General features: G+C 33.0%; 1 protein-coding gene across 5 annotated transcripts in view; it reads right to left on the bottom strand.

Annotated features, from left to right (window-relative positions):
* The window catches only part of SOCS5 (suppressor of cytokine signaling 5), a 77,272-nt gene that overhangs the window by 37,224 nt on the left and 24,818 nt on the right, over positions 1 to 15,230 (bottom strand). For 2 of the 5 annotated variants that reach the window (XM_031950429.1, XM_031950431.1), the window contains exon 2: positions 7,794 to 7,935. The exons of the other annotated variants lie outside the window; for them this stretch is intronic. The gene's annotated coding sequence lies outside the window, so the exon portion shown is untranslated. The remainder of the gene's footprint in view (positions 1 to 7,793; positions 7,936 to 15,230) is intronic. 5 annotated transcript variants of the gene reach the window in all.

Here is a 15,230-nt window from a genome sequence, read left to right as displayed (position 1 = left end):
ATTTCAAAGTCCAATTCTTTTTGTACAGCAAAATAACTGTTTGGACATGTATACATATATTATATTTAACTTATACTTTAACATATTTAACATGTATTGGTCAACCTGCCATCTGGGGGAAGGGGTGGAGGGAGGGAGGGGAAAAGTTGGTACAAAAGGTTCTGCAATTGTCAATGCTGAAAAAATACCCATGCATATATCTTGTAAATAAAAAGCTATAATTAAAAAAAAAAAAAAAAAAAAAAAAGGAATTGTCTCACTCTTCTATTTGTATACCCAGTGTTTAGCACAGTACTTTAAAGGCATATTAGTGCTTTAAATTTTTTTTTCATTTCTTCCTCATCTTTTAAATCCCATAGTTTCCTTCAAAACTCAGTTCAAGTAGCACCAGAAAGTGCAAGAGGCCCTTTCTTATCAGCTCCACACTATAAGTCCTGTCAAAATTTACCTTAGAATTATTTTTGTATTTGAATCTCCTATCCTTAAGACAGTGCCTGACAAGAGTTGGTGTTTAATAAATGCTTGTTGATGAATGATCCTTGTGGACAAGATGGTGGTGAAACATGATTCAGTTAGATGGGCTCATAAATAATTTAATGACTAAATGCAAAGAGTTGTCATTAATAAAGCAATAGCAATTGAAAATGACATTTTTAGTGAAAAGTCTCCCTCCCACCACAGCACCTGTATGTGCTGGCTAGCCTATACTGTTGAACAATTTCATCAATGAGCTGGACAATGGCATAGATGTTAACATAAACCAAGAAGATCCAGACTTCTTGTGCTCTGATGAATTATTTCCTAGCACTTAACAGAAAATATTTAAGGTGGCATTTCATTTTACTGTATCAAATGTCATTGTTTGATATGGTCAATAATCACAATGGTATTTTATATTCTCTATAGCTTTTGGTCAATCACGGCAGTGAAAATAGGATCTATTGTGGAATGTGGCTTACAAAAGCCTGCTTGTTTTCTTCTGCTACCATTATCTAAGGGTGTGCTTAATGAGTTGTGCAAATTATCCTCATAAATATTTTATATGAATGAAAAGAACTCATGAGTAAGTAATGTTGTCTCCATTACTTCTGTCTCTCTTTTTTGGATTTATTGTGGTAATTGTGATTTTTATATTGTTTCACATTATAGTTATAGAATCACTTAGGCTAAGTGGTCCTAATGCTCATAAAGCACATATGCAATGACAAAGTTTTGTATTTTTTCCACTGTTGTGACCTACTTTAACCCTGTATCAAGCAGCAAATGCTCAAAGAAAAGATAAAAACTATTGGGCAACTGCAGCAGATTCTAAGTCACTCCTTGATTATCTCAGCCAATGCAAATTCTTACCTAATTTCTGGTATTAATACCCTCATACCCATTCCTGGTATAAATGAGTTTCCTCAGGAATCCCACCACATCTGGGTATGATTAGGAATGTTCCCCACCACATCCGGCAATGATTGCCTTTTCTCAATCAAGCCCATTTTCAGGGTATAAAACTTTCCTTCTTGAACCCTAAACTTTAAGAAACTTACCCATCTTAAGGAAGGAAGGCATATTAGGGAAAATATATTCTCAAATTCATGGAGAAAATCCCTAAGTCTGTCTATAACCTCACAGAATGCAGTTGTATGCCTTTTTTGCTTCCTAAATCACCTAACAGTAAAGCTCATGTTTGTACTTGCTTACAATACCTGTTTCCCATAAATCCCCAATCTTTGCTAAATAAGCTAAATAAAGGAATTATTAAAATTCAAGATTTTTTTTCTCCATGGCTCCATGGTACCCTTCAGGTACCTTTAGAATTTACTCCTCAAAACTCTTGTTACCTTCAAAACTGACTTCCTCTGTACAAAGCTTTTCTATCTTTGTTTTGGGTTTTTTGTTTTTCTCAGTATGACTTCTATTTTCTCACAACAGTTTATCTGGATTAGGAGGCTCCATTGTCCTTGATAGTGAAAAAAATTTTGTTTAAAAAAAGAAAAACAAAATGTGTGCAGATCTTTTCTATCTTTTGTCCATTTGCTGACTTATTTCCAAATGTATGCTTAAATGTCCTGGGAGTGATTTTCTGCAGTCTGTCCACAAGCTTTTTTAAAATTAATTTTTCCTTCTATTGTCTTGCTTTTATAACATGACTTTTTGCTCATGACCTTCTACTACTTTCTCTATAAAACTTTATAAATTAGTTCATTCTCCAAATGATATTGTTCTTGGCTATAATCTGTAGCTGGCAAATCAATCAAGTATTTTCTGACTAAGGTACTTTTTTGGGCTCCTTTCCTCCTTATAATAGCAAATTATTTATATCAGTGAAATTTCTATGTTAATTTATAATTGGTATTAGTGTTCTTTAATCATCTGTATCATATTACAACATGAATAGCTTGTTTAAGTTAATCATATTGGAGTTGTTTTAATGCCTACCATATATTCTCAATTATAGCTTTGTATTAATTTTGATATTTACTCTGACAAGTTTGTTATCTGATTATAGAAAGCTGTTTCACAAATGTTTCTCCTATCAGTAAACATGTCATTTCCTATATATTAAAATATAATCCATTATACTTTTGATGACTTTTGCTGCCAATGATTTTCAGTGCCTCTTAAATCTTATGGTAGTATTCATGATAGAAAAATAAGAGGTCTCTTTGTGAAGTCTACAAGTTAAGATTTCTATATTTGAAATGAAATTTAATAGGGAAAATATAAAATCATGCACATGAGTTCAAAGTACCAACTTATAGCTAGACAAAAGGGGTTTTTTTGTTTGTTTTTGCAAGACAATTGGGATTAAGTGACTTGCCCAGGGTTATACACTTAGGGAGTGTTAAATATCTGAGGCTGGATTTGAACTCAAGTCCTCCTGACTTCAGGGCTGGTGCTCTATCCACTATGCCATCTAGCTGCTTTGATACAAGTTCTTAAGGAGGGGAATTTTTGTGGACTGAAAGCTCAATAATATGACATGGCATGAAAAAAAGCTAATGTGATCTTATATAATTTTCAGGAATAAGAATGTGAAAGAAATAAAGACATATTTAAGTAACTGGAGAAATACTAATTGCTCATAGTTAGGGTATATCAATGTAAAAACAATGACAACACTACCTACTTAAATAAGATTTTAAATAAGATTTTCAAAGTTCTATTGTACTGTTCTTGCTTAGACTACATGTAGATTATTATATTCACTAATAAACTGAAAAACTGCCAGAGAAAGGCAAAGGATGGTGAAAGGCACTGAATTTATCATCAGTTAAAGAAAGAAGGGATGTTGACTATGGAAAAGAATCTGAGACACATGGATAATTGTCTTCAACTATTGAAAGGTCATAAAATAGATTTGTTTTGCTGGTCCCCAAGAAGCAAAACTAGAAACAAAAGGTAGAACATGCACAGAGATAAATTTATGAGTGAAATCAAGAATTTTACTAGGCTTAGATCCCAAAGAGATCTTAAAGAAGGGAAAGGGACCCCTATATGCAAAAATGTTTTTTGCAGCTCTTTTTGTAGTGGCTAGAAACTGGAAATTGAATGGATGCCCATCAATTGGAGAATGGCTGAATAAAATGTGGCATATGATTATGATGGAATATTATTGTTCTGTAAGAAATGACCAGCAGGATGAATACAGAGAGGCTTGGAAAGACTTACATGAACTGATGCTGAGTGAAATGAGCAGAACCAGGAGATCATTGTACATGGTAACAATACTATATGAGGATCAATTCTGATGGATGTGGCTCTCTTCAACAATGAGATGCACCAAATCAGTTCTAATTGTTCAGTAATTCGCTACACCCAGAGAAAGAACTATGGGAAATGAGTGTGGACCACAACATAGCATTTCCACTCTTTCTGTTATTATCCTCTTGCATTTTTGTTTTCCTTCTCAGGTTATTTTTTACCTTATTTCTAAATCTGATTTTTCTTGTGCAGCAAGATAACTGTATAAATATGTATTCACATATACTTTAACATATTTAACCTGTATTGGTCTATCTGCCATCTAGAGGAGGGAGTGGGGGGAAAGAGGGGAATAGTTGGAACAGAAGGTTTTGCAAGGCTCAATGCTGAAATATGTCTTGTAAATTAAAAGCTAAAATAAAAAAATAAATAACTTTTTTAAAAAAGAAATACAATATTAACCATTTTTTTTAAAAAGAAAAAATTACTCAGTGACAGTAAGAGTTAATCAGTTGTTAGCTATCATTTATGCATATCTGTCTGTCTTTCTATTCCTATCACAACCATGCTTTAGGCCCTCATGGTCTTCCTGCTTTGATGTATAATACAATAGAAAGAGCACTAAAAGTAGAATCAGGGAACCTGGGTTCAAATCCAACCTCTGCCACTATGTAACTGTGGCAAATACCTTTTTGATACTTAGTTACATTATTTATAAAATGAGAAAATGGGACAAGATGACTTCTAACACGCTAATCCTATGCTTCTCCAAAATATTCTTTATGCTTCTGCCTGGATAACCTTCCAGATGACAATAGTGATTGTGTCATTTCTATTTTACTCATCTTCTCTTGAAAGCCGACCTTGATCTTGTTCTAATCTTGCCCTCTCTACTCTGTCTTTGATCACTGTCTCCCAAACTTGTAATGCTTTGATCTATTATTTAGTTTTGCCCAATTCCTTCCCTTCTTTCAAATCCAACTTATATGTTCCCTCTTCCATGAACTCTTTTTTTTTTACCAGTAGATGTTAAATATGTTAAAATATAAATTAGATACACAATAAGTATACATGAACAAACCGTTATTTTGCTGTACAAAAAGAATCAGACTCTGAAATATTGTACAATTAGCTTGTGAAGGAAATCAAAAATGCAGGTGGGCATAAATATAGGGATTGGGAATTCAATGTAATGGTTTTTAGTCATCACCCAGAGTTTTCTCTGGGCGTAGTTGGTTCAATTCATTACTGCTCCATTCTTCCATGAACTCTTAAAGTCTTCCATGACCACTTTCTTTAGCACTATTCCTTAAAATACTTCAAGTCACATTCCTTTCTGAATATTCTCCCTTATATCAGTTATTTTACCCATTTCCTCAAACCTAACCTTATCAAATAATAATAATAATAAACTCTTTAAGGATTTATTGCATATCTATCAATGTCATAGCATAATACCTTTCAGAAAAAGGGTTCTTAATACTTGTTGAATATTTTGTTCTTTTAGGTATATTTAGTCTTCTGGACTATAAGATCCTTAAGTGAAGAAAGCCTATATTATTCTTTTTGTATTCTCTAGTCCCAGGCATATCAAAAAACTTAATTAAAAACTTGCCATTTAGATAGGATTGGGGGAAAAAAACTATTGAAGACAAAACCTTTCTACAAAAGTGCTTAGTTATTGATTTTCTTGAGGATACTGAATAAAAAGAGCTATTCTACTAGTTGGCTCATGTAATTGAATTACCACCCTAAATAATAGACCAACAAATCAGATTTAGCAGCAAAGCTCTCCAAGATTCTATTTAGCGTACTAAAATAAATGATTTAATTCACAAATATGATGTTTTAATACTACTCCAAAAAAACTTTTGTAGAAATATTTACTGTTAATTTGGACTATGTGCACCTACTGATCCTATATAAGTACTGATCTCAGCTTGAGAATGCTGGCTATAGTCTTGGATCAGTAGGTGCACATAGTCCAAATTAATTGAGTAATTGTACTATGTGCACCTACTGATCAGTACTCAAATAAGTAGACAAAGAAGAATCAGAAATAATTAACTCAATAAATCAGTGTTAGAGAAACTTCAACACAAATTATCCAGGAAAGAACTCCATATCTGACAATATCTGTCAGGAAAAATAAAAAGCAATGTGGTAAAAATTTGGTTTAGACTGATACCTTACAATATATGCCACAAGAATTTCAAAAGTTATATGATCTGGATATTAAAACACTCCTATTATTAAAAAAACAAAAAAACAAAAAACTAAAGAGAACCAGATCAAGTACCTTCTTTAGCAATGTTTGGGAGGTAATTTTTTTTAAACAATATCTTTTAATTTTCAAAATACCATGCAAAGATAGTTTTCAACATTCATCCTTGGAAAATTTGTTTCAAATTTTTCTCCCTCCCTTCCCTTGATAGCAAGCAATCCAATTTAAGTTAAACATGTACAATTCTTCTATACACATTTCTACATTTATCATGCTATACATGAAAATCAGAGCAAAAAGGGGAAAAAAAAAAGCATGAGATAGGAAGAAAAAAGCAAGCAAACAATTACAAAAAAGATGAAAACACTATGTTGTGATCCACATTCAATCCCCACACAGTCCTCTTTCTGGAGGCAGATAACTCTTGCCATAATGAGCCTATTAGAATTGACCTGAATCAGCTCATTATTGAAAAGAGCCATGTCCATCACAGTTGATCATCATATAATCACATAAATATCACAAAAACAACACTATGTACAATGTTCTCTTGGATCTACTTATTTCACTTAGCATCAGTTCATCTAAGTCTCCCCTGGCCTCTCTAAAATCATGCTGCTGATTGTTTCTTATAGAATATTCCATACCATTCATATGCCATAACTTATTCAGCCATTCTTCAACTGATGGACATCCATTCAGTTTCCACAGTTCCTTGCCTCTACAAAAAAATGAGGCTGCTACAAGCATTTTTGCACATGTGAGTCCTTTCCCCTTTTTATGATCTCTTTGGAATATAGACCAAGTAGAAAGACATTCCTGGATTAGGGAGTGAATTTTTAATAAAAGAAAGGCAGAAAAATAAAGAAAAAAATGATTATATCAATGACATAAAATTGAAGAGCTCTTGCATAAATAAAATTAACACAATTGGATAAAAAGCAGTTAAATGGGTAAAAGTGTCAAGTATGTCTATAATAATAATAATAATAATCTCTATAATCTCTATCAAATATATAGAGAACAAAAATATTTATCCAATACAATATGAAAAAAGTTTCAAAAAAAGAACAAGCTATTAATATTAACAATCATGTAAAACCATTTGGAATGTCCAAACCACTAATATGAGAAATGAAAATCAAAATAAAGCTGAGGTTTTATTTCATACCTAGGAAACTGGCAAAGATTTCAAAAGAAATGAACAAATAATGTTGTTGAGGGACTATGGGAAAATGGTCATAGTAGCGCACTATTGGTAGAGTTCTGAACTGGTCCAACCATTCTGGAAAATGATTTTGAATTATGGTCAGAAAGCAACTGAAATATCTATATCTTCTAACCTGAGATTACATTGATGGGCAAAGACCTCAGACAAATCAATGATAAAAAGAAGTATTCCTTCTTTCTATACCAAATATTTATAGTAGCAATTGTACTAGTACAATGTAGAAGCTCAATGCTTGGAGAATGGTTAAGTAAATTCTTAATCCATTTTTTTCCTGGACCACTTTTAGCAGTCTGGTAGAATCAATCTAAAGATCCCTTCTCAGGATAGTGTTTTTAAATCCACAAAACAAAATATACAGGATTCCAAAAGAAATCAATAATCCAAATACTTAAGTAATAAATTCACAGAAGTCAGTGAATAAAACTTTGTTAGATGAACATAATGGAATTCATGTGCTATCAGAAATTATAAATGATAAATACAGAGAAGAGGAGAATGACTTATATGAACTGATACAAAGTAGAGTAAGCAGAACTAGGCAAACAATATATAAAACCAGTACAAGAATGTAAAAGAAAAGAATGACAACAATGAAATAAATGAAATCGAATGCTTTGAAATTATGATCAAACTTTGACTCACAGAAAAAATACGAGAAGCTCCTCTCCCAATTCTTTTGTAAAAGTGAAAGAGCAACCATGGGTGTAGAATATTGCGTTTGTCATCACATTTTTTGATGGGTTGTTTTAGCTGAATTTTGTTTCTTCCTCTTTTATATGGTTCTCTGGAACAGAGTAGAGATGGGAAACTTTGATCATCTAAAATTTTTAAAATCAATACTTTTTTTTTTACTGTCTTCTCATTATAAAGCCCATTTTTAAATACATAAAACATGTAGATTTGTATTTACCAATACTCCCCCCAAAAATTGAGACTATTGTGTGTAAAATATACAAATACATAATAATTTATTCTGAATTCTCCACTCCATCTCTTGTTCTTATCTTCTAGATTCTTCAGCAAACTAACTTCAAATTACAAACTCAATATGTAAGTTCTACCAGGTTGTTAGTTGAAAAATAAGGCAAAAACAAAACCATCACTAAATTCTCATACCTCTACAAAAACCAAGATGTCAAGAATCATGTTGTAGTTGCTAAGCTTTGTTTATCTGCTTTAAGGATACAACATTTATATACATTAGTACATAGAAAATAATTTCTGGAGTTGAGGGAAGGCACAAGCCACTAGGGATAGGGAAAATTCAGGCCAGGCTTCACATAGGGGATGGCACTTGAACTGGATCTTGAAGAAAATTAAAGATTTGAAAGACTGAGAGAAAGGAATACAATCTAAGTGTGCGTACAAACTATAAAAGCTCAAAGATACAAGATTACAAAGTGCTGTCCAGGGAATAGCAAGTAGATTGGTCAGCTGCTGCGATGTAGAGTTCCTGAAGGTGAACAATGTTCACTAAACTTGGGGCCACAACCTACAGAGCTTTAAATGCCCAACAGAGGAGGGGTTTGTACTTTATCCTAAAGGCAACAAAGAGTCACTGGAGCTTCCTAAGCAGGAATGTGCAACGTCAAAACTGTGTGAAGAATGGATTAGAAAGAAGAGACTGGGAAAAGGGAGTCCAAGCAGGACACTATTTCAGTACTTTAGGCAAGAGGTAATGAGGGCCTGGACAAGAGAAACAGCCCTGTGGTAAATAAAGAGGAGGACAGATTCTAAGAGAAACCATGGAATTGACAAAACTTGGGAATTAACTGCATATGGAACATGAAAAGACAATGAATAGTTGAAGAGGAAAAAAAGGAAAGAAAACAACATTTATTATGTGCTAAATGCTTTACAAATATCATTCACTAGATCCTAACAATTCTGGAAATAGGTACTCTTATTATCCCCATTTTACAGTTGAGAAAATTGAGGCAGACAGGTCAAATGACTTGCCCAGAAATATATAGTTAGAAAGTGCCAGAGGTCACATTTGAACTTGTCCTCACTACAAGCCCAGAACTCTGTCCACTTCAATCCCTCTAAGGCTGTGAGCCTAAGAAGGATTTTAAAAGTTAAACATGCAAATAGTATAATTAAAAAGGCCTAGTTGATTAACATTAAGTGAAAAGGTTAGGAATATATAAATTCTTATGCTGGTTGCAGTACTTCTCTTATGTGACCACTAGAAAATCATTGGCTTTGTTTCCCCTTTGGTCAAGCTAAAATTATTTTGATTTTTTTCTAATTAGAATAAATAATAGGAAACACTTTCAATTTTTAAAACTGTGGTTCTTGGATCCATTGTAATCTGGTGTATCACAGGACCAACCATAATGGCTTAAGATGATGACGACAGCCTGAATTTGCCTCTCTTGTCAATACTATCATGCCTTAAGAAGATCTAAGTTTTTAGTTTCTGCACAACGCCATAATAGGGTAGACTAAAGGGAAAAAGTAGTTATTAAGAAGACATTGGAGATGAGAATCAGAGACTATGGAGGATAGAAGAAGAGCCATCTCTTCAGAGACTGGGGAAAAAAAAAAGAAAGAATGGCATTATTATCCAATATATTGGCTCTTGAATCAAAGGACTTTTATTTAAATTCCATTATTTAACATTTTACCAATATAATCTTGGGGAAGTCACTTCATTGAACCTTCTGGGCCTTAGTTTCCTCATCTGCAAAATGAATGGACTGGACTCTTAAGGTCCCTTTTAGCCCTAAGTCCATGACCTATTATTGGTCTTTCTGTTTCCAATCTGTCTTCTTTCCAAATGAACATCTTCACAGAAGCCAAAATAATCTTCCTAAAAGTCTTACACTCTCCTGCTCAAGAAGTTTCTGTAGTGTCATATTACCTCTACAAAAACAGAAACAAAAAAAACTCCTCTATTTAAAATGTTCATAATCCAACTCCAGCCTGCTTCTCAAATATTTCACATTACTTCCCTTCCTGAACACTATGTTCCAGTCCAACTGGTCTAGTTGTTTGCTACTCCTTATACAAAGCATTTCATCTTTTTGAAATGAAGACCCAGTTGTGAGTCTTCTCTCCCAAATTACTTTGTATTGATGTGTCAGTACATATTTTACATACTACTCCCTGACCCAAAACAATGTAAGCTCCTTGAGAGAAGGGGCCATTTTTAAACTTTTGTATATCCAGAATCTAACAAAGTGCCTTGTACGCAATAGACATTGATAAATGCTTTCTGCAAGTGAGAATCTACTAGGCATAAGGCATTATAGGTGGTATAAATGAACCTCAGACTCCCAAATTCATAATCTAATACTCTGAAATAAATTTTGCTATACTCTCTGATATTTTCTTCTCTTTCCAAGTTATCTTAGTGTGTCTGTCTTGTTTCCCCACCTAGATTGCAAGATCTTAACCATCTTGAATTGCTAATGAATGCTGTTGGCAGGTATTCAATACTTGTAAAATGGTATTAGGAGAAAGTAAGTCTTATTCTAAGTAAGAGAAATTCTAATATTAAATTTAACTTTGTTATTTAAACTATCTGTAATCAATTAGAGCTTTTTCTAGAATAAAATATCTTTTATCTTTAAAATTCACCTGACTGACATTTACTCCTCTTCTACAGTGGTTTCCCTTTCTTCTTCCCCCTTCCCTCAACCAAATATGGATAAAATCTAAAATCGAATTAGGGCAAAAAAAGGCCTTTGACTTATGTAATTATTCCCCAATGAATGGAGACTACCCATAAAACTTCTCTACTAATGTCATCAAATCAATTTAAAATATTCTAAGAACAAAGCTAGTTATGAAAGAAATTTTGCAGGTGGCTTCAGAATACTTGAAATTATGTTGATGTTATAACTTTAAATTTTCTTAATATAAACTTAAAAATTCAACCATTCTTTACCATAATAAAGGCAAGAAAGATGATTAAGCAGCAAATAAGCAATCACAAGAGGATCATTAACAATATCAAGGGCATTGTTACTTAAAAGAATAAAGCAGTTTCTTGTTAAAACTGCTAATATTGGATAATTCTTACAAATAAACCAATCAATTAAAAAGAGTAGTAGGAAACAAAAAAAAAAAATTCATATACATGCTGGTAAGCTAGCTTCCCAAAACTATTATTTTTTTTAAACTTTTGAATATAACTCTAAAATTGTGGCAACAGAATTTAAAGAACATTTTTATGGATACATCAATTTCTATAGTATGTATAGTATGTCAATCAGTAATTCATACAATTTGTGTCTGCAGGAACTGAATTTACTATTATTAAGGCTGATAAAATATTTCTCTCACTTGTCCATACTCATTTTCTTAAAATGCTCATTAAAAAAAATCAAAGGACAGTTTCACAGCTGGGTTTTTAAGACCTTTGGAAGGTTCCCTTTGGGGAGCTGTGCACCAAAATAGGCCTCTGGAGTCTGCCTAGATCTTGACCCCAAGCTCTTGGTACAGGCCCAGAAATTAACTTGGAATATGAGTTTATAATACGAGACTATAAGGATTATTAAGAGTATTGACTGGGTAGTGCCCTGCAAAGAGGTGTGACTTTTAATTGTACCATTTCTATAATTGTTTCATCCCCTCTGTATTCTAATCACACTATACAAGAGTTATTTATCTAAAGATGACTTATCACAATGTATTAATGTCCTCCTTAAGGTCATTTAAGTACCAATGTAGCACTCAAACTATCTAGCCCATCTCCTTTTTCAATACTAGATTTTCCTGAGTGAAATCCTTTATGTTACTTTGCACAAACATCCTCTTTGACAATGTGTGGCAGATTATGTACAACCACCATGTAGCTTCTCCATTTCCTTTCTTATCATATACAATTTTGACTCTCTGAACTGGTTTTTATGATGCATCTAGCATTACTAAAATTGACATGACCTCTCAGTAAAAGTAAGGAATCACACATATAAAATATTGCATATAATGTTAGTTATTTTAAGAGTTCAATGAAGAGAGAGACATTAGAAAATATTATGGAATAAAAAGAAAGAGCACTGGAATAAAAAAAAAAAATGAATCTGTGTGTCTAGAAACAGGTTGAAACAGCTGAAATCACTTTAATTTCCCAAATTTCTTTCAATTTGGAAACTAGACAATTTAATGTAAGGTCTGGCATGCAAATACAATACATACACAGAGGCCCTGAGGAGTTAATGGATTAATTTAATAACCCATCTATTCAAATGCATGTCATAGCCTGAATTATAGGCATTTTTCATCTATATGCTATTTTTTTTCTGTGCAGACTTTTTCTCAAATTATCTCAAATAAACTTGAAAAGTTACAGAATTCATTAATGAGTTCGTGTATTCTGGGGCTTGATGCAATCAGCAAGATGCCATCTGCAAAGAGAAACACCAGAAAGACCTCATTCTCTATATGGAGATCTTCCATGGCAATGACCAACATATGACTGCCTCCTTATGCCTTGATGTCTGTAATATAATGCTGAGAAAAAAAGTTCCCTTTGTAGATGTATATAGCAAAGAATCTTTATATGATCTTAAAACATTTACTGTTGAAGCAGAGCCTTCAAAGTCAGATTGTACTTTTAATACTGTTAAGGGACAGGTCAGTTCTCCGAGAGCCTCCACAACTGTGAATCATAACATCTAAAGGAGTTGCAAGGCAGCCTTTGCTGACACAGGTGTTGGGGACTGGGAATGAGATAAATTGGAGGCAGAGGGAAGAAGAGAGAGGTCAGACAACACAATGATCTCTCAGTCAGAGAGGTCAGAGAACAGCAACTGCCTCTCAGTCTCCTTGTATCATCCTCTCACAAGAGGAGATCCATTCTGTAGGTTTGGGTTGGATATCCAGCAGACACAGCCAGGTGGCTCCCATGTATTCCAACATAATATTTTTAATTTAGTGGGATCTTGTATTTCCTAACACCTTGCATTTAATTAGTCTGCTATAGAAATCTTAGGAAGTTCCCTCTTATTTGTAGATTACTCTCAAAGATTTTTGGCAATAAAAAGTATAAAGACATTACTGGTGATCTTCATTTATTTTTTTCCTTCTTTAGTAATAATACAACTATAATATTTTTCAATTATTTGGAATGTTCCTCAATTTTAGGTCCTTGATATTTTAAAAACAAAGTTACACCTTTTGGATCAAGCTGTTTTTTACATCTTTATCTCCTTTAGTGCTGTTTTCACTTCTTAAAACACAAGGAACATCTAAAGAATATAATTCTAATGTAAAAAAGGGACCTACCTCAGAGGCCATCTAATCCAACCCCCTCAATTTACATCAGAGAAATGAGGTATTTGGCAGTGATGCTACTATACTCTGTAAGAAGACTTAGAGGGGAGAGAAAAAAAAAATCACTACACCTGTTATTTTTTGGTTTACTTTTTGTTTGCCTTAAAATATTAGCTATCCTTTTTGTGGTAAGAAGAAATTGGAAAATGAATGGAGTAGGGAATGGCTGAATTACACTATATTAATGTAATGGGATATTTTCTATAAGAAAGGATAAACAGGCTGATTTCAAAAAAAGTCTGGAAAGACTTATATGAATGATGCTGAGTGAAATGGGTAGAACCAGGACAACAGAGTACATAGTAATAAGATTATAGGATGATCAACTATGATAGACTAATCTCTTCTCAGCAATAAGTGATTCAAGACAATTCCAAAAGACTTGGGATGGTCATGTCATTCTCCATCCAGAGAGAGAACTATGGAGACTGAATATGGATTGAAGCATACTATTTTCACTGTTTTTTGTCTGCTTTTTCTTTCTCATGGCTTTTCCCTTTTGGTTTTTTTTCCTCCACAACATGACTAATATGGAAATGTTTAAAATGATTATACATATATAATCATCAGATTGTCTTCTACTTGGGGAGAAAGGAAAATTTGGAACTCAGAATCTTACAAAAATGAGTGCTGAAATTGTGTAAGTAAATGTGCATGTAAGTGAAAAAATAAAATGCTTTTGAAAAGTTAAAAAAAAATTAACTATCAAACACTCTTAGGACAGAATATAGTAGAACTATAAATCTAAAAGTACTGGACCTTACTGATGCCCAAGATCACTTAAGCTTTTTTAGCTGCCATATCACACTAATGAATAATACTGATCTTTATTTAATAATATGAGATAGCCATGTTCTTGTTCTGTACTTGTAAAGGCAAATCTTTTCATAAATTATTTCTTTCTAGATTTGGTCAAATATTCTAGTTTATTGACATTTTTGGATCCTTTAAATTAAATATCATTTAATATTTGAGCTGTATTTAACAATGTGATGTATGAAGGATAAAGGCACCTGCTGTCTTTATCTACAATTTAAAGTTACATTTTATCTACAATTTAAAGTTACATTTCCAAAGCCAAACATAAATCCCTAGGTCCACTGAAGGCTTTCTTCCAGTCAGCAATAATGACTATTCTTTGGGCCAAGCCACTCAATGAATTCTGAATCTATGTAACATGTACCCTCCAATTGTCCAAAAGAATTATCACAAGAGCATTTCACATACAACATTATCTCCTGATTCTGTGCGTCTGCTCAAGTGGCTCCAAGTATAGAATTTCCACCTCTTCTTAATTTCCACTTCAACTTTCCAAGAATTTTCAAGGTGCCTTCAAAGCACAGCTTAGATAGTCTTCTTTCTCCCCCAAATTACTTTGTGTCTAATTATTGTATATATTTTATTTCCCTTAAATGGAAGGGTAAGGAAATGTTTTGTTTTCAATTTTTTTTATCTCAAACACCTGCTACAGGGGCTTGCACAGAGAATATGCTCTCTTTTAGCCCAATGCAGCACAAAAAGAAAAGAAAATATTTTTTATTGTCCTTAGTATTTCTCCAAATACTGTATAGTAAGTAGAAAAAAAGAGTAGATTTGCAGTCAAAGAACTTGGGTTCAAAGTGCAAGGCATTTCATTTCTTTGAGCTTCATTTTTACAAAGTAAGAGAGTAAGGAAAGTAAGCACTAGATAGATGGCTTCTAAGATCCCTTCCAGATTTAAGTCTATAAATCTAGGTCAATTACCATTACTCTAGATCAACTACTATTACTCTAAGCTCCAAAAATACCTAAAAA

Source organism: Sarcophilus harrisii, chromosome 2, assembly GCF_902635505.1.
Source record: "Sarcophilus harrisii chromosome 2, mSarHar1.11, whole genome shotgun sequence".
Classification (NCBI taxonomy): Eukaryota; Metazoa; Chordata; class Mammalia; order Dasyuromorphia; family Dasyuridae; genus Sarcophilus; species Sarcophilus harrisii.
The sequence above is the reverse complement of the archived record's forward strand: the minus strand, read 5'-3'. Positions and strand labels throughout refer to the sequence as shown.